We start from the raw sequence: 21,133 nt of genomic DNA on the forward strand, positions 1-21,133 counted from the left end.
GACTGGGACTCAGGGAGCCCATATTAAACACCATTTCTGGGTGTGCCTGGCAGGCTGCTTCTGGATGAGATTAGCATTTCAGCCAGTGACTGAGTAAAGCAGATTGATCCCCCAGTGGGTGGGCATCACCTAGTCCCATCAACATTCACCCAGGGCCTGAATAGAACAAAATAAGCTGAGGATGGGGAAATTTGCTCTCTGCCAGACTACCTGAGCTAGGGCTTCAGACCTCCTGCCCTGGACTGGGACTTTTAGCGGCAGCGCTCAGATTCACAGGAATACAAGACCAGCTTTCCTGGGTCTTCAGCTTGCAGGTGACAGATTGGGGACTTCTCAGCCTCCACAAACATGTGAGTCAATTCCTTCTAATAAATCAGAGATAATGATAGCATTAGATCTTATTGTTTGTGTTTCTCTGGAAAATCCTACGACAGTGTGTGTGTGTGTGTGTGTGTGTGTGTGTGTGTGTGTGTGTGTTAAGCACTTCTTTGGCAGGGGAATTGGGAAGACATTGGTCAAAGGGTACAAAATTTCAATTAGGAGACATAAGTTTTTGAGATCTATTGCACAGCATGGTGAATAGAGCTAATGGCAATGTAATAGGTATTACAAAATTGCTAAGGGAGCATACTAAACGTTCATAATATAGGCGCAGACCTGGAATCCCGGCTATTCGAGAGGCTGAGTTAAGAGGATCAAAGGTTCAAGGCCAACCTGGACGATTTAGTGAGACTCTGTCTCAAAATAAAATTTAAAATGGGCTGGGGATGTGGCCCAGTGCTAGAGTGCTTATCTTGCATGCATGAGGCCCTGGGCTGGGCCCCCAGTGCAAGAAAAATCATATGTGAGGTAATAGTTATGTTAAATAACTTGATTTAATAATTTCATAATATATATGTATCAAAATATGACACCATACCCCATAGGTAAATATAATTATTATTTATCAACTTAAAATTTTATTTAAAAACTTTATTGGGTCTGGGGACATAGCTCAGTGGTAGAGTATGTGCTTAGAATGTATGAGGCCCTGGGTTCAATCCTTAAAAAAGAGCTTTATCGAGGTCTAATTTACATACTGTAAAATTCACTCATTTTGAGCGTACAAGTCAGTGACTTTTAGTGAACTTACAGAGTTGTGCAACCATAACCACCATCCAAGTTTAGAATACTTCCATCCTCCAAAAGATCTTTAAGGTACATTTGCAGTCAGCCACTTTTCCCACCCCTAGCTCCAAGAAGCCACTAATCTACTTTCTCTAGAGTCGCCTTTTCTGGATAATCTGTTTTGATTGGTCTTTGTATAGAACTTGAACGTGGTGGGGACTATGTGCCTCACAAAATTGCCAGCCCAAGCTAATGACTGAAAATTAAAAAAAAAAAAAAAAAAAAACAAGTTAGAATGAGAATAAGCATACTGTCTAATAGTTTTTGGTCAATCTATAAAAGTCAGACATTTTCCAGATTTATGTTTCCATAAGGCTATTAAGGGAACTCTCTCTACCATCGTTTTTGTTTGTTTATGGTGCTGGAGATCAAACCCAGACCTCGCTCATGCTAAGCATGCACCTTACCACTATGCTCCAAACAAAGCCCTTTTTATTTTTTATTTTGAGACAGTGTCTGAATAAGTTGCCCAGGTTGGCCTTGAATTTGTGATCCTTCTCTCTCAGCCTCCCAAGTCTGTGGGATTATGGGTATGTACCCCTGCACCCAGCTCCCAGCCCTGCAACTTCACTTAAGAATGAAGCACTGGGGCTGGGGAGATAGCTCAGTCGGTAGAGTGCTTGCCTTGCAAGCGCAAGGCCCTGGGTTTGATCCCCAGCACCCCCCCCCCCCAAAAAAAAAGAGAAAAAAAAAAAAAAAAAAGAATGAAGCACTGCCTTAACCAAGGGCATACAAAGTAGTAATGCTCCCTGGCAGCCACTCTGGAGAAAAAGCTCAGAAACTCCAAGTCCCACCCCCTGAAAGTGGGGCATTTTACCATTTTACCTTTTAAACTCATCCCTGGCTTGCAGCCTGGATGATGGAGAATACCCTGACAAGGTGGCCTTGCCTTAGAAGGTGCTCATGGACAACTGCTATGTCACCTGTCATTAAATAATCCAAGCAGCAAAATTCCATTTGTAAAGATGAAGGCTCTTGGTAAACATCTAAGTTTTACTCCAGAACATTCTCTTGCCAAAGCCTACATAACTTGAAATGCAGTGTAAACCTTTCCTGAGAGGAGTTACTGGGTCATGAAAAATGGACTTTCCAAAGCCCATGTATAGCATACAATCTTATTATTGTTTTTTGTTTCCTCTTGTTTTGAGATGGGGTTCTCACCAAGTTGAACCCAAGTGATTCTCTTCATTCTCCCAAGTATCTGAGACTAAGGTGTGCACCACCACACCTTGTTTCTTATTTATATTTTATTTATTTTTAATTTCTATTTTATGAAGTCAATTATTATCTTCCTGTTCCTATGACATTCAAACAAGTGCTAGCCCGGCCCCTTCGTGCCTCCAGAACACATAGTAAACCTACTCACTGCCCACTCCACCCTCGCTGCCTGCTCAGTCCTTATCGAGGCCACCATAGACCTGCCCATCTGTTGATCTAGGACCACCCACACTGTAACCCCTCATTCCAACTTCCTACCAGCACCAGGTTAGACTTCCAAAATCACAAATTTGAAAACATCACTTTCTTAAAGTGTATAATAAAATCAAACTCTAGATTTCGTTGTGCCAAAAACCCCTTCCTCTCTTTGTCTTCCACATCTCACTGAATGGTGACTCCATTCTTCAAGGGGCTGAGGCCAAACTCCTTGACATCAACTTTAACTTTCTCCTTCCTTCCCACCATGTCCATCCGACCACTGAGGCTACAAGTGATAGTCACCTTCTTCCAGGGAATCTATCAGCACAACTTGGGCTCAAATCGCCATTTTTTCTTGCTGAGATTTTAGGACTGGCCTCCCTGCTTCCATCCAAGCCTCCCTTCAGTCTATTCCCATCCAGCAATAGAGTGATCCTTTGAAAAGGTAAGCCGAATGGATAGCAGCCGGCTTCTCAACCCAGACTCTAAAAGCTAGAAGGGCCTGGACCAACATATTTCAAGCTCTGAAAGAACATGGTTGCCAACCAAGAATCCTATACCCAGCAAAACTAACCTTCAGATTTGAAGATGAAATAAAATCCTTCCATGATAAACAAAAGTTAAAAGAATTTACAAATAGAAAGCATGCTCTACAGAATGTTCTCAACAAAATATTCCATGAGGAGGAAATTGCAAAGGGAGGAACTACCTTAGAGAAAAAGCACTCAAAGGAGAAACCAAGCCAACTTAAAAATCAAAAATAAGCCAAATGACTGGGAATACAAATTATTTCTCAATAATAACCCTGAACGTTAATGGCCTAAACTCATCAATCAAAAGACATAGACTGGCAGAATGGATTAAAAAGAAAGACCCAACAATATGCTGCCTGCAAGAGACTCATCTCATAGAAAAAGACATCCACAGACTAAAGGTGAAAGGATGGGAAAAAACCTACCACGCACATGGACTCAGTAAAAAAGCAGGGGTTTCCATCCTTATATCAGATAAAGTGGACTTCAAGCCAAAGTTAGTCAGAAGGGATAAAGAAGGACATTTCATACTGCTTAAGGGAACCATAAATCAGGAAGACATAATGATAGTAAATATTTATGCCCCAAACAACGGTGCATCCCTGTACATCAAACAAACCCATCTCAATTTCAAGAATCACATAGACTACAACACAATAATTCTGGGCGACTTTAACGCACCGCTGTCACCACTAGATAGATCTTCCAAACAAAATCCAATCAAAGAAACCATAGAACTCAATAACACAATCAATACCCTAGACTTAATAGACATATATAGAATATTCCATCCATCAACGAGTGGATACACTTTCTTCTCAGCAGCACATGGAACCTTCTCGAAAATAGACCATATGTTATGCCACAAAGCAGTCCTTAGGAAATGCAAAAAAATAGAGATACTGCCTTGTGTTCTATCAGATCATAATGGACTGAGAGTAGAAATCAATGACAAAGTAAAAAAAGGAAATTACTCCAACACTTGGAGACTAAATAATATGCTATTGAATGAAACATGGATAACAAAAAACATCAGGGAGGAGATTAAAAAATTCTTAGAGGTCAATGAGAATGATGATACAACATATCAAAATCTCTGGGACACTATGAAAGCAGTACTAAGAGGAAAATTCATCGCATAGAGCACATTCCAGAAAAGAATGAAAAGTCAACAACTAAATGACCTAACATTACAGCTCAAAGCCCTAGAAAAAGAAGAACAGAATAACAGCAAAAGTAGTAGAAGACAGGAAATAATTAAAATCAGAGCTGAAATCAATGAAATTGAAACAAAGAAACTATTCAAAAAATTAACAAAACAAAAAGTTGGTTCTTTGAGATAGTAAACAAAATAGACAAACCCTTAGCCACACTAACAAAGAGGAGAGAGAAAACTCAAATTACTAAAATTCGTGATGAAAAAGGAAATATGACGACAGACACCACTGAGATACAGAACATAATGAGAAGCTACTTTGAAAATCTGTATTCCAACAAAATAGAAAGTACCGAAGACATTGACAAATTTCTAGAGACATATGCTCCTCCCAAACTGAACCAGGAGGACATACACGATTTAAACAGATCAATATCAAGCAATGAAATAGAAGAAGCCATTAAAAATCTACCATCCAAGAAAAGCCCAGGACCAGAGGGATTCTCAGCCGAGTTCTACAAGACCTTCAAAGAAGAACTCATTCCAATACTTCTCAAAGTATTCCAGGAAATAGAAAAGGAGGGTACCCTACCGAACTCATTCTATGAAGCTAATATCACCCTCATACCCAAACCAGGAAAAGACACATCAAGGAAAGAAAATTTTAGACCAATATCCTTGATGAATATAGGTGCAAAGATCCTTAACAAAATACTGGCAAACCGTATCCAAAAACATATTAAGAAAATTGTGCACCACGATCAAGTGGGGTTCATCCCTGGAATGCAAGGATGGTTCAACATTCGTAAATCAATAAATGTAATCCATCATGTCAATAGACTTAATAAGAATCATATGGTTATTTCAATTGACGCAGAAAAAGCGTTCGACAAAATACAACACCCTTTCATGCTCAAAACACTAGAAAAAATAGGGATAGTAGGAACATACCTGAACATTGTAAAGGCTATTTATCTAAGCCCATGGCCAACATCATTCTTAATGGAGAAAAACTGAAACCATTCCCTTTAAAAACGGGAACAAGACAGGGATGTCCTCTTTCGCCACTTCTATTCAACATTGTCCTCGAAACTCTAGCCAGAGCAATTAGGCAGACTAAAGAAATTAAAGGGATATGAATAGGAAAAGAGGAACTTAAGCTGTCACTATTTGCGGATGACATGATTCTATATTTAGAGGATCCAAAAACCTCCTCCAGAAAACTTCTAGACCTCATCAATGAATTCAGCAAAATAGCAGGCTATAAAATCAACATGCATAAATCTAAAGCATTTTTATACACAAGCGAGGAAACAGCTGAAAGGGAAATGAGGAAAACAACTCCGTTTGCAATAGCCTCAAAAAAAAAAAAAAAAAAACTTGGGCATCCATCTAACCAAAGAGGTAAAAGATCTCTATGATGAAAACTACAAAACATTGAAGAAAGAAATTAAGGAAGACCTTAGAAGATGGAAAGACCTCCCATGTTCTTGGATAGGCAGAATTAATATTGTCAAAATGGCCATACTACCAAAAGTGCTATACAGATTCAATGCAATTCCAATGAAAATCCCAATGACGTACCTCACAGAAATAGAGCAAGCAGTCATGAAATTCATCTGGAAGAATAAGAAACCCAGAATAGCTAAAGCAATCCTTAGCAGGAAGAATGAAACAGGGGGTATCGCAATACCAGAACTTCAACTATACTACAAAGCAATAGTAACAAAAACAGCATGATATTGGCACCAAAATAGACAGGTAGATCAATGGTACAGAATAGAGGACACAGACACAAACCCAAATAAATACAATTTTCTAATACTAGACAAAGGTGCCAAAAATATGCAATGGAGAAAAGATAGCCTCTTCAACAAATGGTGCTGGGAAAATTGGAAATCCATATGCAACAGAATGAAACTAAACCCCTATCTGTCACCCTGCACAAAACTCAACTCACAATGGATCAAGGACCTTGAAATCAGACCAGAGACCCTGCATCTTATAGAAGAAAAAGTAGGTCCAAATCTTCACCTTGTTGGCTTAGGTTCAGACTTCCTTAACAGGACTCCCATAGCACAAGAAATAAAAGCAAGAATCAATAACTGGGATAGATTCAAACTAAATAGCTTTCTCTCAGCAAAGGAAACTATCAGCAATACGAAGAGAGAGCCTACAGAGTGGGAGAATATCTTTGCCACTCATACTTCAGATAGAGCACTAATTTCCAGAATCTATAAGGAACTCAAAAAACTCTATACCAAGAATACAAATAACCCAATCAACAAATGGGCTAAGGATATGAATAGACGCTACACAGAAGAAGATCTACAAGCAATCAACAAACATATGAAAAAATGTTCAACATCTTTAGTAATAAGAGAAATGCAAATCAAAACTACACTAAGATTCCATCTCACCCCAATTAGAATGGCGATTATCAAGAATACAGGCAACAATAGGTGTTGGAGAGGATGTGGGGAAAAAGGTACACTCATACATTGCTGGTGGGGCTGCAAATTAGTGCAGCCACTCTGGAAAGCAGTGTGGAGATTCCTTAGAAAACTTGGAATGGACCTACCATTTGACCCAGTTATCCCAGTCCTTGGCCTATACCCAAAGGACTTAAAATCAGCATACTACAGAGATACAGCCACGTCAATGTTCATAGCTGCTCAATTCACAATAGCCAGACTATGGAACCAACCTAGATGCCCTCCAATTGATGAATGGATAAAGAAACTGTGGTATATATATACAATGGAATATTACTCAGCTATAAAGAATGATAAAATTATGGCATTTGCAGGCAAATGGATGAAACTGGAGAATATCATGCCAAGTGAGATAAACCAATCTAAAAAATTCAAAAGATGAATGATCTCACTGTAAGCGGATGATGACACATAATGGGGGGGTGGGAGGGGGGCAAGAACGGAGGAAGGAGGTACTGTATAGAGGGAAAAGAGAGGTGGGAAGGGTGGGGGGGAAGGAAAAAATAACGGAATGAATCAAACATCATTACTCTATGTAAATGTATGAATATGCAAATGGTATGCTGTTACTCCGTGAACAAACAGAAACAACATGTATCCCATTTGTTTACAATAAAAAAAAAAAGAAAAAAGAAAAGATAAGCCGAACAGTTTTTCTCCTATGCCTTAAATTTCCTAGTGACTCTGCATCACACTCAGAGATCCTTAACACATGCACAAGGCCCTACCTGGTTCACTCCTGTCTCTTGTCCGGCCTTGTGTCCTGCTACCTAATCTCCGTGCTCCACGCATCTGGGTCCCCTGACTGTTCTAGAACTTTCCAGCGTGCTCACCGGCAAGGCTAATGGATATGAAGAATAAAAATTTCCCAAGATAATGAGGCCTGAGAAAAAGGAAAGGGAGAAAAGATGAAGGCTATGCATTGACAGCTTTCATCTCCTAAGACAGATGTTTTCCAGATGCTGATTGCAGGCAGAGAGGAAATGCTTTATCATCCTCAAAAGAAACAGTCTCTTTGGGGGTGAGAGGAGAACTTTGGATTACATAGAGGGAAGTGAGAGGGAGAAGTGGGCGGGGGTATGAAAGATGGTGGAATGAGGCAGACATCATTACCCTATGTACATACATGATTCCACTAATGGTGTGAATCTACATCGTGCACAACCATAGAAACGAAAAAATGTGCCCCATTTGTGTATAATCAATCAAAATGCAGTCTGTAAAAATTTTTTAAAAATTAAAAAAAAAAAAAAAGAAACAGTCTCTAGGAGGCATTCATCTCCTCCAAAGTAAAATCCTCTTCAGACATTGTCTGCAGACCTTGACAAAAAAGGTCCACATTCCTGAGTGTTGGCCAACTGATATACGTTCACTAGATCACCCCTCAAAATAACGTATATAAATTCATTCCCTTTCTTTGTTTGGGGGCTCATTTTCCACCAGGAAACTGAGTTCCATGAGGTCATTCATCCTTGCACCCCCGTTCCTGTGTGAGACTTTGTTCGTGAATAAAAGAGCTGCTCTGTGGAGTTCGCACTCGTCCCGGCCTCTCTCCTTTTTGTGCTAACAGGGGCCTGTTCACTTCTCCTTGTCTGCTGGGACACTCTTCTCCAAGCTCAGTGCAGTGGCCTCATTTCCTTCAGGTCTCTGCTCAAATGCTGCTGTCCTGGGAGGCCTTCCGGACTACCCTCTATTATAATGACACTCTGTCTTTACTCTATTTGTGCAACTTCACCAGTCTGCTTTAGCACTTATTTCCAGAACCCAACTCACATGTACTTGTCTATTTATTTGCGGCTCCTGCTCCCCCAAGGAAATGGGAGCTCCATGGCAAGAGGGGCTTAGTTTGCATGGCAGACTCTAAGAGTCTCCCAAGTCTCCTCTCCAGGGTTCACCTTTCTGTCATTCCTTCTCCTTGAGGGTGGGTGAGCCCTGTGGCCAAGGGATGGGCTATCATTCCCGTGATTGTGTTGCCTTGTGGAACACTCCATCTTGCTAGCAGATTTACTCTCACTTTCTTGCTGGCCTGAAAGAAATGAACTTCCATTTGTCACCTGCCCAAAGGCAGTCTCTGAGAACTGAGGCTTCAGCTCTGGTCCCAAACCGCAGTTGTCAGTCCTATCGCTGCCAGGATGTGAATTCTACCAGCAGCTGGAGAGGGCTCCTAAGCACAATTATCTCCACCTGGGCATGGAGATGAGCAGGAAGCCCCACTGACACACGGGTGGTAGCCTGCTGAGAACCTGAGACAGATAACTCGGTGCAACATGGCTCCCCGACTCTCAACCCCCAACATCTGAAAGATGGTTAGGGATATAGCCCAGTAATAGGGTGCTTGTCTAGCACACATTAGGCTCTGGGTTCAATCCCCAGCACTAGGGAGAAGGAAAAAAAAGATCTTATAATAGTGTTTTGTTTCAAGCAGCTGAATTTGTGGTAATATGATATATATATACACACACACACATATTTTAATCATTTTATTGTTGTTTTTTATGTGGTGATGGAGATTGAACCCAGGGCCTCATGCATGCTGGGCAAATGCTTTACCACTGAGCTATCCCCCCAACCCACGTGATAATATGTTATACAGCCATAGAAAACCAACACAATTTGTCCTTAGCTTTATCCTAAGTACTTAGAATAGAATCGAGCATACATTAAATTAGCAGTTCAATAAATATTTATCAAATGAATTATTGTTACGGAAAAGTAAACAGAGCAAACAAAGTATAATGTTACTATATTTGTGTGCATGCGTGTGTGTGTGTGTGTGTGTGTGTGTGTGTGTGTGTGTGTATCTGTATAAATGCAGAATCTCTCTAGGATATGCAAGACAGTGACATGTGAGGAATACTGGAGAATTAGAAATCCATGAAAAGGGGGAACATTCACTTTATACCCCTCTGAACTGTTTGGGGTTTGTTTGTTTGTTTTTTTACTCTATACATATCACTTCAACACACAAAACACCATAATAAATAGTCCCCTAAATTCACATTTTTAAGACTTCCTAATGAAATCACTTCTTCAGCTCTTATTTCTTTACTCAGTCCTCTGTCTTCCCCTTCATTTCTACCAGATGTCCCAGGATGTTCTGTGGTGAGCATCTTTAACAAAAGCATAGCTGCAGGCCGGATCAGACATGAACTCAGCCACCTACCCATCATGTTTTGACTACCTTGCAGAGCAGCAGAAAGGCAAATTTCATTTTCAGATATGGGTAAAGCCAAGTTATAGGGCCTATCCAAGCCTAAAATGCTAAATAAAAGGTGCCAGGCTTTTCCCTTGCTGTTGCATAACCAGCCTAACAGACATTTCATTGGAGAAAAAATTGAATGATATGTTATGGAGTTACCTAGAAATTTTGGCATGATCTTATAGTAAACTTTGAAAAGTATAGTCAAAATAATCAGGGTAGGGGAGCAATTATCATATTTGTTTGATTGACATGAAAAAAATTCATCAGAAAAATTTGCACACTGAGGGCAAATGGACAGAACCCATTACACAGCGAGAGAAACTGAGACAGAGGGCACAGCAGAGAGCTCTGGCTTGTGCCAGAAACAGCAGCTATTTCAAACGGATAACCCCAGATCTGTTTTGAAAATATCCTATGTAACTAACATAAGACAAGAGGAGAATGAGTTCTCTTAGGGTGAGAGAGAATATATGAGACACAGTGAGTGAAATGTTCTCTAGATTTTGTTCTGGGGAAAAAAAAAAGTCCCTCACTAATTATTTATTTACCCTCAGTAATTAGTGAGGGACCTTGACCACAAAAAAAAAAATCTTACTGATTTTGTTCAAAGTTCTAAAGTTCTAAAAATGTATCTGAAAACACACAAGCATAATTAACATTCAATGATTAACCAACATCTATGAATTGAAGACTGAAAAACAGTGAGTTGTAAGATATCTCTGAATAGCTTCTTAATGTGGTGTGTGTGTGTGTGTGTGTATGTGTATAAAAGTACAATTTCTCACAGCTGACAGTATGACTACATCTATTTCATTGTTCAATCTGTTCAAGCCACACATCTTGCCAATATAGCTGCAAGGTCATGACTTTGAACCCTATGAAGACCAAAAGCTGGGCTCAGCCTCTTGGTCAAAATAACATCTTTTCCAAGCAATATCTGGATATTTGACCAAATAGCTGACTTTCTTCTTCAATATTTAACATTGGGGTACAAAGTGGCATAAGTTAGGGGTCTTACTCATAGTCCAGTGTTCCATGGTGTGGTTTCTAGTTGATATGTAATTATGATCAAATTCCTTCTTTGGGGGCGGTGCTGGGGATGGAACCCAGGACCTTGTGCTTACAAGGCAAGCACTCTGCCGACTGAGCTGTTTCCCCAGCCCCATCAAATTCCTTTTGAATTGACAGGTTTTGAACTCCAGCAGGATGGTCCTGAAGGATGCACTACTTAATGGGGAACCTGCAGCCTCTGGAGCAGAGGGCCCTGGTGAGATGACTCCCGAGTGATGAGAAGGAAAAAGGGAAAATGATCAGGAAGGATCTAGCTCAACACATTTCAAAGTACAAGTATTGGACCTCTCTCCCCGCCTCTCTGACAATGACGGGAACACATGTCACAAAACCCTTCCATTCTAAAACTGTCCAAATCCATCTCACACTCTGATCAGGCACTTGAGAAAATCTGACTCCAGTGGAAGCTTATGCTCATGAATGAACATATCGTTCATTTCCCCAAATGACCGTGAATTAAATATCTTACCACCAAATATGAGAGATCCCCCAAAATAATGTTCTCTTACCTTTATTTCTTTTATGGCCATTCCAACCGATGAAATATGAAGGATGCAAAAGGAAATGGAAAATGAATAAGAAAGTTATTTGAAATGTCCCTGTGGAATCAGACAAGTTCTCATGTAATAGCACACAGGGGACTGCCAGAAACAGAGGGGAAGAGAAGAGAATTCATTCATTATGGGCTGGGAATGTAGCTCAGCAGTGTAACACCTGCCTAGCCTGTGTGAGGTCCTGGGTTTGATCCCCGGCACCACAAACATAAATAAATGAACAAACAAAAGAACCCCTCATTAAATGTCACAAAAACATTCAGGAAAAGCTCAGCTTCAAGCCTATGTTAAAATCAAGTACCTTTTTTTGTGTCTAGCAGATGACAAAGTGAAACAGCATGGTGAAGGGATAGGAGAGTTGAGTCTTACTCACTGCGGGAAGAAAGAGAGGAACAAAACGTCGGGGAAGTATTTTGATGTTATCTATCACATTTAAAATGTGATACAACCACTAAGGAAATGAGGATGGAGGCTCCTCAAAAGACTACGAACCACTGTATGATCCAGCTCTGCCACTCCTTGGCATGTATTCTACTTTTTCTTTTTCTTTTTTTTTTTTTTTCGTGCTGCTTGTGATTGAACCCAGGGCCCAAGTGCTTGCGAGGCAAGCACTCTGCTAACTGGATTATCTCCCCAGCCCCTTTGCATGTATTCTAAAGAATTAAAGTCAGCCAAGAGAGTAGTGCACGCCTGTGATCCCAGTGGCTCCGGAGGCTGAAGTAGGGGGATCACAAGTTCAATATCAGCCTCAGCAACTTAGTGAGACTCTGTCTCAAAATAAAAAACAAGAACGTGACTCAGTGGTTGATATATGCATAACCATGTTTATAGTAGCACAATTCACAATAGCCCAAATATGGATCCAGCCTAGGTTTCTACTGTTGGATGACTGGATAGAGAAAATGGGGTATATATACACAATGAAGTTTTATTCAGTCATAAAGAAAAACGAAATTATGTTATTTGCAGGAAAATGGATGAAACTTGAGAACATCATGTTAAATAAAATAAAGCAAAATCAGAAAGTCACATAAGTTTTCTTTGATATGTGGAAGCTAGAGAGGAAAAAGGAAAAGTTGAGATATGGTATGAGAACTGAAGGGAGATCAGTATAAAGGAAATGGACCAGTGGGAGGGAGGAGGGGAGAGAATGGGGAAATACTGGGGAATGATATTGGCCAAGTTATAGTGTTATATTATGTGCACATATGAATACGTAACAACAAATCACACCATTGTGTACAACTATAATGCACCAATAAAAAAATTAAGGAAAAAAATGTGTATGTCCTTTGACCAACTATGTTAGCCTACTCAGGCTGCCCTAACAGAATACCACAGCCTGGGTGACTTAACCAATAGAAATTTGTTTTCCCATAGTTCTGGAGGCTGGAAGTCCACGATCAAGGTGCCATCAGGGGTGCTGTCTGGTGAGGCCTCTTCCTAGCTTGTAGATGGTCACCTGCTCTTTATGTCCTCATGACCTCCTTTCTGTGTGCATGCAAAGAAAGAGAGATCTACTGTCTCATCCTCTTCTTGTGACATGGGTCTCCAGTCCTATCAGATTAGGACCCACCTTTATGACCTTAATTACTCCCCTAATCCCGGGGACAGTGGTGCACACCTGTAATTTCGCCAGCTGGGGAGGCTGAGGCAGGAGGCTTATGAGTTCAAAACTAGCCTCAGCACCTTAGCCAGGCCTTCAGCAACTCAGTGAGACCTTGTCTGTAAAAAAATAGAAAAAAGGGCTAGGGATGTGGCTCAGTGATTAAGTGCCCCTGGGTTCAATCCTTGGGTTCAGTCTGGTACAAAAAGTAAAAAATTACTCCCCTAAACTTCGACCTATGAATTTGGGGAGGACACAGTTCAATTCATACAACCAGTAAATCGAGTTTTCGGAATTTATCCTATACGTATGTTTGCATATATGCACAAAAATATTTAAATAAGAATGCCTGAGGGGTGGGGGGGAAGGGAAAAAATAACAGAATGAATTAAACAACGTTACCTATGTAAATTTATGATTACACAAATGGTATGCCTTTACTCCATGTACAGAGAAACAACATGTATCCCATTTGTTTACAATTAAAAAAAAAAAAACCATGAAAAAAAAATACCTAGGTGTTACTCCACAACCAAAATATTAAAAAATAAAAAACTCTAAAACATCAAAAAAAAAAAAAAAAAAAAAGAATGCCTCAAGTCATGTTGTCTGCAACAACCAGGGACTGTAAACAACCTAAGTATCCATTGAGAGGGGACCAATTTTACAAATTAAGTCCCATTTAATCAACAAAATACCACCTCGCAGTCATTGCGTAAATGAGCCAGCACGAAACACGCTGATAGGAAGAACTCGCTAAAATATCTCAAGTGAAGGAGGCAAGGTGTAAAGAAGCATCCGATTTCTGTAATAATCATAAGAAGATCTTAAGCACCAACATTTTCTGGATGAATTCACACACACAAAAGGGCATTCATTACTTTGGAGAGGTAGATTTGGATCATGGTAAAAAATTTGTTTCTTATACCCCCTGTACTATATATTTTGCTTACGCCCTTGTCTGTGTGTAGGTATTATTTCTATGACAATACTTGTAAAAATGTGTGTGTGTGTGTGCGTTACTAGGATTGAACCCAGGGGTGCTTAACCACTGAGCCACATCCTCAGCCCTTTTTATTTTTTATTTTGAGACAGAGTATCCTTTAGTTACTTAGGGCCTTGGAAAGTTACTGAAGACGACTTTGAGCAATCCCCCTGCTTCAGCCTCCCAGGTAGCTGGTGTTACAGGTGTGCACCACTGTGCCCAGTTGCTCTGAACATTTCTGGGCAAGTTTTTATTTGAATACCTTTTTTCGGTTCTTTTGGGTCCATACCTGGGAATGGAATCTCTGGGTTATATGGTAATTCTACATTTAACTCTTTGAGAATGAATATTATTTTTTATTGGTTTAAATGTAATTACATGCCATGAATAAGACCACATAGGACAGGAGCTTGAATGCAGTCTTTCATTGAGAATTGTATTATTTATCTTCATTAAAGCAATAATTTGGGTTGAACAATATATTTTGCCTTGAATTTGTTAGATGCTCAGGTAAAATAGACCCTCCAATGTTCTTGCTGTTGCATTGAGCTGAAACACTGTATCTCAAAAGGACATATGTAATCTCTTGATAACACTAATATCTTCAGGCAAGACTCAGTGCAATAAGTAGCAATTATCTTGATTTTAGAGATGTCTACTTCTTTATTTATTTGTTTATTTAAAACCCACTATTGACTACTTCATACACTTTAGGATAACTATTATAAAAATGTAAAAGATATTGATCTGGGAGTCTAGTTCAGTTGTAGAGCACTTGCCTAGCATGTAGGAGGTCCTGGACTTATTGCTAGTATTGAAAAAAAATTTTAATTGTAAATTTTATGTTGCATATATCATAACACAAAAAAGAAAAGCAATGCATCCACCCATGTATCTTTTAAAAACATATCATATCTTTTTAAAAATATTAGACGCTCATCTTGTTCTGTAACTTTCTTTTCGCTCAGCCATCTTTAGGGATCTGGCCATGTGGCTGAGTGGTAGAAGGTATGCTCAGCACTCATGAGACTCTCGGTTTGGTCTCCAAACAATCCCTTAGAGACCTCTCAATGTTAACATGCACAGAGATATCTTCCTCCTTTAGCTTCAGCAGAATTCCACCGTGACACCATATGGTAGTGACTTAGCCACACCTCTATAGATGAATATGTTTGCAGTCTTTCGCTATTAGAAACACTGCTGTAGGGAAGATTCTTAAAGAAGCCCAACGGATTTTACCTGTTAAAAGTAGGTCATTTAGGGAGGTTTCAAGATGGCGGCCTAGAGGGTGGCTGCATTTCATGTTGCTCCAGGACTCAGGATTCAAAAGAGGAGATATTGAGACACTTGGGACCAACTCAAAGCAGCCGGGTGACTCTCACCCATTGGAAAGGCATCCTGGATGGGACGGTGGTCCTGGAACGCAGGGAACTTTGTGAAGTAGAGCTGCCGGCGAGACACCCCTCCCCCCGCTGGAGCAGTGAACTCGGACAACTGGGAGCACCGTAAAGGAGGCCGCTCGGCACAGCGCTGGGACTCGGAGCCACCACTGGGGCTCCGGCGGCTGCCCAGGGGAGGAGTGGCGAGGAGAGCTGTGTGGACTCAAGACACCAGGGCCTGCCCTGAGGAGGAAGAAGAGGAGCGTGGCCGCTTGGATTCGGAGTGACTGCACCAGAGCTACAGGCGGTTGCCAGAGGAGAAGCCGCGTGGCGAGCTGTTTGGACTCAGACCACTTCTGAACACCGGGGCCTGCCCTGAGGACGAGGAGGAGGAAGAGGAGCGCGGCCACTTGGATTCGGAGTGACTACACCAGAGCTACAGGCGGTTGCCAGAGGAGGGGCTGCGTGGCGAGCTGTTTGGACTCAGACCACTTCTGAACCCCGGGGCCTGCCCTGAGGAGTAGGAGGAGGAGGAGGAGGAGCGCGGCAGGTCGTTTGGACTTGCAGTGACTGCATTGGAGCTCCAGGTGGCTGCTCAGAGGAGAAGGCGAGTGGGGAGTTGTTTGGACCTAAAGCGACCACTCCTGAACACAGGGGGGCTGCCTGGAGGAGAAGCGTGGTGGGTCGCTTGGTCTTGAGTGGCCGCACCAGAGCTCCGGACGGTTGCCCAGAGGACGCGTGCAGCGGGTCACATGGATTCAGAGCCACTCAGAGCGACCGCTCCTGAACACCCGGGGGATTATCTGGAGAAGGAGGAGGAACGGGAAGGGTCACTTCGACTCGGAGTGATTGATTGCCCAGGGTTACGGGTGGTTGGTGGGAGGTGGAGGCACGCAGTGAGTTTCTTGGACTCCTAGTGACCGCTCCAGAATACTGGGCGGCTGTCTGGAGTAAGAGGCGTGTGGTGGGTCTCTGGGACTCAGAGCGACTGTATGGGGCCCCAGGTGGCAACTCAGAGGAGGGGCCGCATAGCCAGGCGATTAAGTGCAGGGTCCCAGGATCTAGGAGGCTTCTGGGTGGAAGAGCCACACAGAGACAGGCTTAGGGACGGAGCGAAGGTTCCAGGCCTGCGGGCAGATTCTCTGAGGAGGGGCAGCCTAAGGAGATTCATCTGTGAAGGGTGAGGCTCCCAGGCCCAGGAGGTAGGGCCGGGCCCCTGGGAACTTTGCAGAGGAAGGCAGCCCAGCCCAGGCGGTAGCTGTAAATTGAGGGGAACCTCTAGGAAAGAACTGACCAGCGAGACCTCCCCACCGGGTGAGTCTTCCCTGCCGGGTGAGGTTTCCCCACAAGGACGATAAAACCACAGACACAGGCCCAAACATGCCTTGCCTCAGCCCGCAGCCTAGGTCCCCTTTGGATGACCATTGGTCAACAAGTGGAGGCACCTCTGCCCACTAGCAGGGATTATACCCCACCTGAAGGCCACCACTCCTAGAGAGGCAGCTTCCTTGTGGAGCACCGCATTATCAACTTCCTCCAAGACTTCAGCCTACTGAAGGCTAAGGGAGGATATATATAGAAATCTTAAGGGACATTGTAAGTCAATAGAGGAAATCTGCAATATCTCAGCGGTCCACTGATACCTGAATAATATGAGAAACCAAGGAAAGAAAATGCTGCAAACAAATCTAGATGTTACATCAATAAAACCCAATGACAGCATGGCAAAAGAAATGACAGAAAAGGAGTTCAGAACGTACATAATTAAAATGATCAGGGAAGCAAATGATGAGATGAAAGAGCAAATGCACGCACTGAATGATGAGATGAAAGAGCAAATGCAGGCATTGAATGATCGCACCAATCGACAGTTAAAAGAGCAAATACAGGAAGCAAAAGATCATTTCAATAAAGAGTTAGAGATATTGAAAAAAAACCAAACAGAAATCCTTGACATGAAGGAAACAATAAACCAAATTAAGAACTCCATAGAAAGCATATCCAGTAGGATAGAACACCTGGAAGACAGAACCTCAGACATTGAAGACAAAATATTTAACCTTGAAAACAAAGTCGAACAAACAGAGAAGATGGTAAGAAATCATGAACAGAATCTACAAGAACTATGGGATATCATGAAAAGGCCAAATTTAAGAATTATTGGGATTGAGGAAGGCCTAGAGAAACAAGCCAAAGGAATGAACAATTTATTCAATGAAATAATATCAGAAAATTTCCCAAATCTGAAGAATGAAATGGAAAATCAAGTTCCAGAGGCTTATAGGACTCCAAATACACAAAATTACAACACACCCACACCAAGGCACATTATAATGAAAATACCTAACATACAAAATAAAGACAGAATTTTAAAGGCTGTGAGAGAAAAGAACCAAATTACATTCAGGGGGAAACCAATACGGATATCAGCAGATTTTTCAATCCAGACCCTAAAAGCTAGAAGGGCCTGGAACAACATTTTTCAAGCCCTGAAAGAAAATGGATGCCAACCAAGAATCTTATACCCAGCAAAACTTACCTTCAAATTTGACGATGAAATAAAATCCTTCCATGATAAACAAAAGCTAAAAGAATTTACAAAAAGAAAGCCAGCATTACAGAACATTCTCAGCAAAATATTCCATGAGGAAGAGATGAAAAACAAAGAAGCAAATCAGCAAAGGGACGAATTATCCTAAAGGAATTGTCAAATAAAGGAGGAACCAAGTTGTGTCAAACAAATAAATAAATAAAATTTTAAAAATGAACCAAATGACCGGGAAACCAAATCATATCTCTATAATAACCCTGAATGTTAATGGCCTGAATTCATCAATCAAAAGACATAGACTGGCAGATTGGATTAAAAAGAAAGATCCAACAATATGTTGCCTACAAGAGACTCACCTCATAGAAAAAGATACCCATAGACTAAAGGTGAAAGGATGGGGAAAAACATACCATGCACATGGACTCAGCAAAAAGGCTGGAGTATCCATCCTCATTTCAGATAATGTGGACTTCAAGCCAAAGTTAGTCAGAAGGAATAAAGAAGGTCATTTCATACTGCTTTAGGGAAGCATAAATCAGCAAGATATAGCAATCATAAACATCTATGCCCCAAACAGTGGCTCATCCATGTATGTCAACCAAATCCTTCTCAATTTCAGAAACCAAATAGACCATAACACAATAATACTGGGTGATTTTAACACGCCTCTCTCACTACTGGACAGATCTTCCAGACAGAAATTGAACAAAGAAACCATAGATCTCAATAACAAAATCAATAATTTAGACTTAACGGACATTTATAGATTATACCATCCAACCAAGAGTGAATACACTTTCTTCTCAGCAGCACATGGATCCTTCTCTAAAATAGACCATATATTATGCCACAAAGCTAATGTTAGCAAATACAAGAAGATAGAGACACTACCTGGTATTCTATCAGATCATAATGGATTGAAGTTAGAAATAAATGAAAGAGTAAAACACAGAAACTATTCCAACATCTGGAGATTAAACAATATGCTATTATATGACGAATGGATAACAGAAGATATTAGGAAGGAAATTAAAAAATTCTTAGAGGTAAATGAGAACAAAGAAACATCATATCAAAATCTCTGGGACACTATGAAAGCAGTACTTAGAGGGAAATTTATTTCATGGAGCGCATTTAATAAAAGAAGTAAAACTCAACAAATAAACGACCTAACACTACAGCTCAAAGCCCTAGAAAAAGAAGAACAGACCAGCACCAAAAGTAGTAGAAGACAGGAAATAGTTAAACTCAGAGCTGAAATCAATGAAATTGAAACAAAAGAAACAATACAAAAAATTGACAAAATAAATAGTTGGTTCTTTGAAAAAATAAACAAAATTGATAAACCTTTAGCCACACTAACAAAGAGAAGACGAGAGAAAACCCAAATCACTAAAATTCGGAATGAACAAGGAAATATCACAACAGACAGGATTGAAATACATAATTAGAAGCTATTTTGAAAATCTGTACTCCAAAAAAATAGAAAATTTCGAAGACATCAACAGGTTTCTAGAGACATATGAATTGCCTAAACTGAACGAGGAGGACATACCCAATTTAAATAGACCAATTTCAAGTACTGAAATAGAAGAAGTCATCAAAAGCCTACCAACAAAGAAAAGTCCTGGACGAGATGGGTTCTCAGCCGAGTTCTACAAAACCTTTAAAGAAGAGCTCATTCCAATACTTCTCAAAGTATTTCATAAAATAGAAGAGGAGGGAACCCTCCCAAACTCATTCTATGAAGCCAATATCACACTGATACCTAAACCAGACAGAGACTCATCAAGGAAAGAAAATTTCAGACCAATATCCTTAATGAACATCGAAGCAAAAATTCTCAACAAAATTTTAGCAAATCGCATACAAAAACATATTAAAAAGATAGTGTACCATGATCAAGTGGGTTTCATCCCAGGGATGCAAGGTTGGTTCAACATCAGGAAATCAATAAACGTAATTCACCATATTAATAGACTTAAAGTCAAGAATCACATGATTATTTCAATAGATGCAGAAAAAGCATTTGATAAAATACAGCACCCTTTCATGCTCAAAACACTAGAAAAAATAGGGATAGTGGGAACATTCCTTAACATTGTAAAGGCCATTTATGCTAAGCCCACGGCTAATATCATTCTAAATGGTGAAAAACTGAAAGCATTCCCCCTAAAAACTGGAACAAGGCAGGGATGCCCTCTTTCACCACTTCTATTCAACATCATTCTTGAGACTCTAGCCAGAGCAATTAGACAAACCAAAGAAATTAAAGGAATACTAATTGGAAAAAAAGAACTCAAACTATCCCTGTTCGCTGATGACATGATTATATGTTCGCTGATGACATGATTATATATTTAGAGGAACCTGGAAATTCCACCAGAAAACTCTTAGAACTCATAAGTGAATTCAGTCAAGTAGCAGGTTACAAGATCAATGCCCATAAATCCAACGCCTTTTTATACATAAGTGATGAATCTTCAGAAAGAGAAATTAGGAAAACTACCCCATTCACAATAGCCTCGAAAAAAATAAAATACTTGGGAATCAATCTCACAAAAGAGGTGAAAGACCTCTACAATGAGAACTACAGAACACTAAAGAAAGAAATTGAAGAACACCTTAGAAGATGGAAAGATCTTCCATGTTCTTGGATAGGAAGAATTAATATTGTCAAAATGGCCATACTACCTAAAGTGCTAAATTCAATGCAATTCCAATTAAAATCCCAATGACGTACCTTACAGAAATAGAGCAAGCAATTATGAAATTCATCTGGAAGAATAAAAAACCCAGAATAGCTAAAGCAATCCTAAGCAGGAAGAGTGAAACAGGGGGTATTGCAATACCAGATCTTCAACTCTACTACAAAGCAATAGTAACAAAAACGGCATGGTATTGGTACCAAAATAGAAAGGTAGATCAATGGTACAGAATAGAGGACACAGACACAAACCCAAATAAATACAATTTTCTCATACTAGAGAAAGGTGCCAAAAATATGCAATGGAGAAA

The sequence above is a fragment of the Sciurus vulgaris genome (assembly GCF_902686455.1).
Source record: "Sciurus vulgaris genome assembly, chromosome: 17".
NCBI lineage: Eukaryota > Metazoa > Chordata > Mammalia > Rodentia > Sciuridae > Sciurus > Sciurus vulgaris.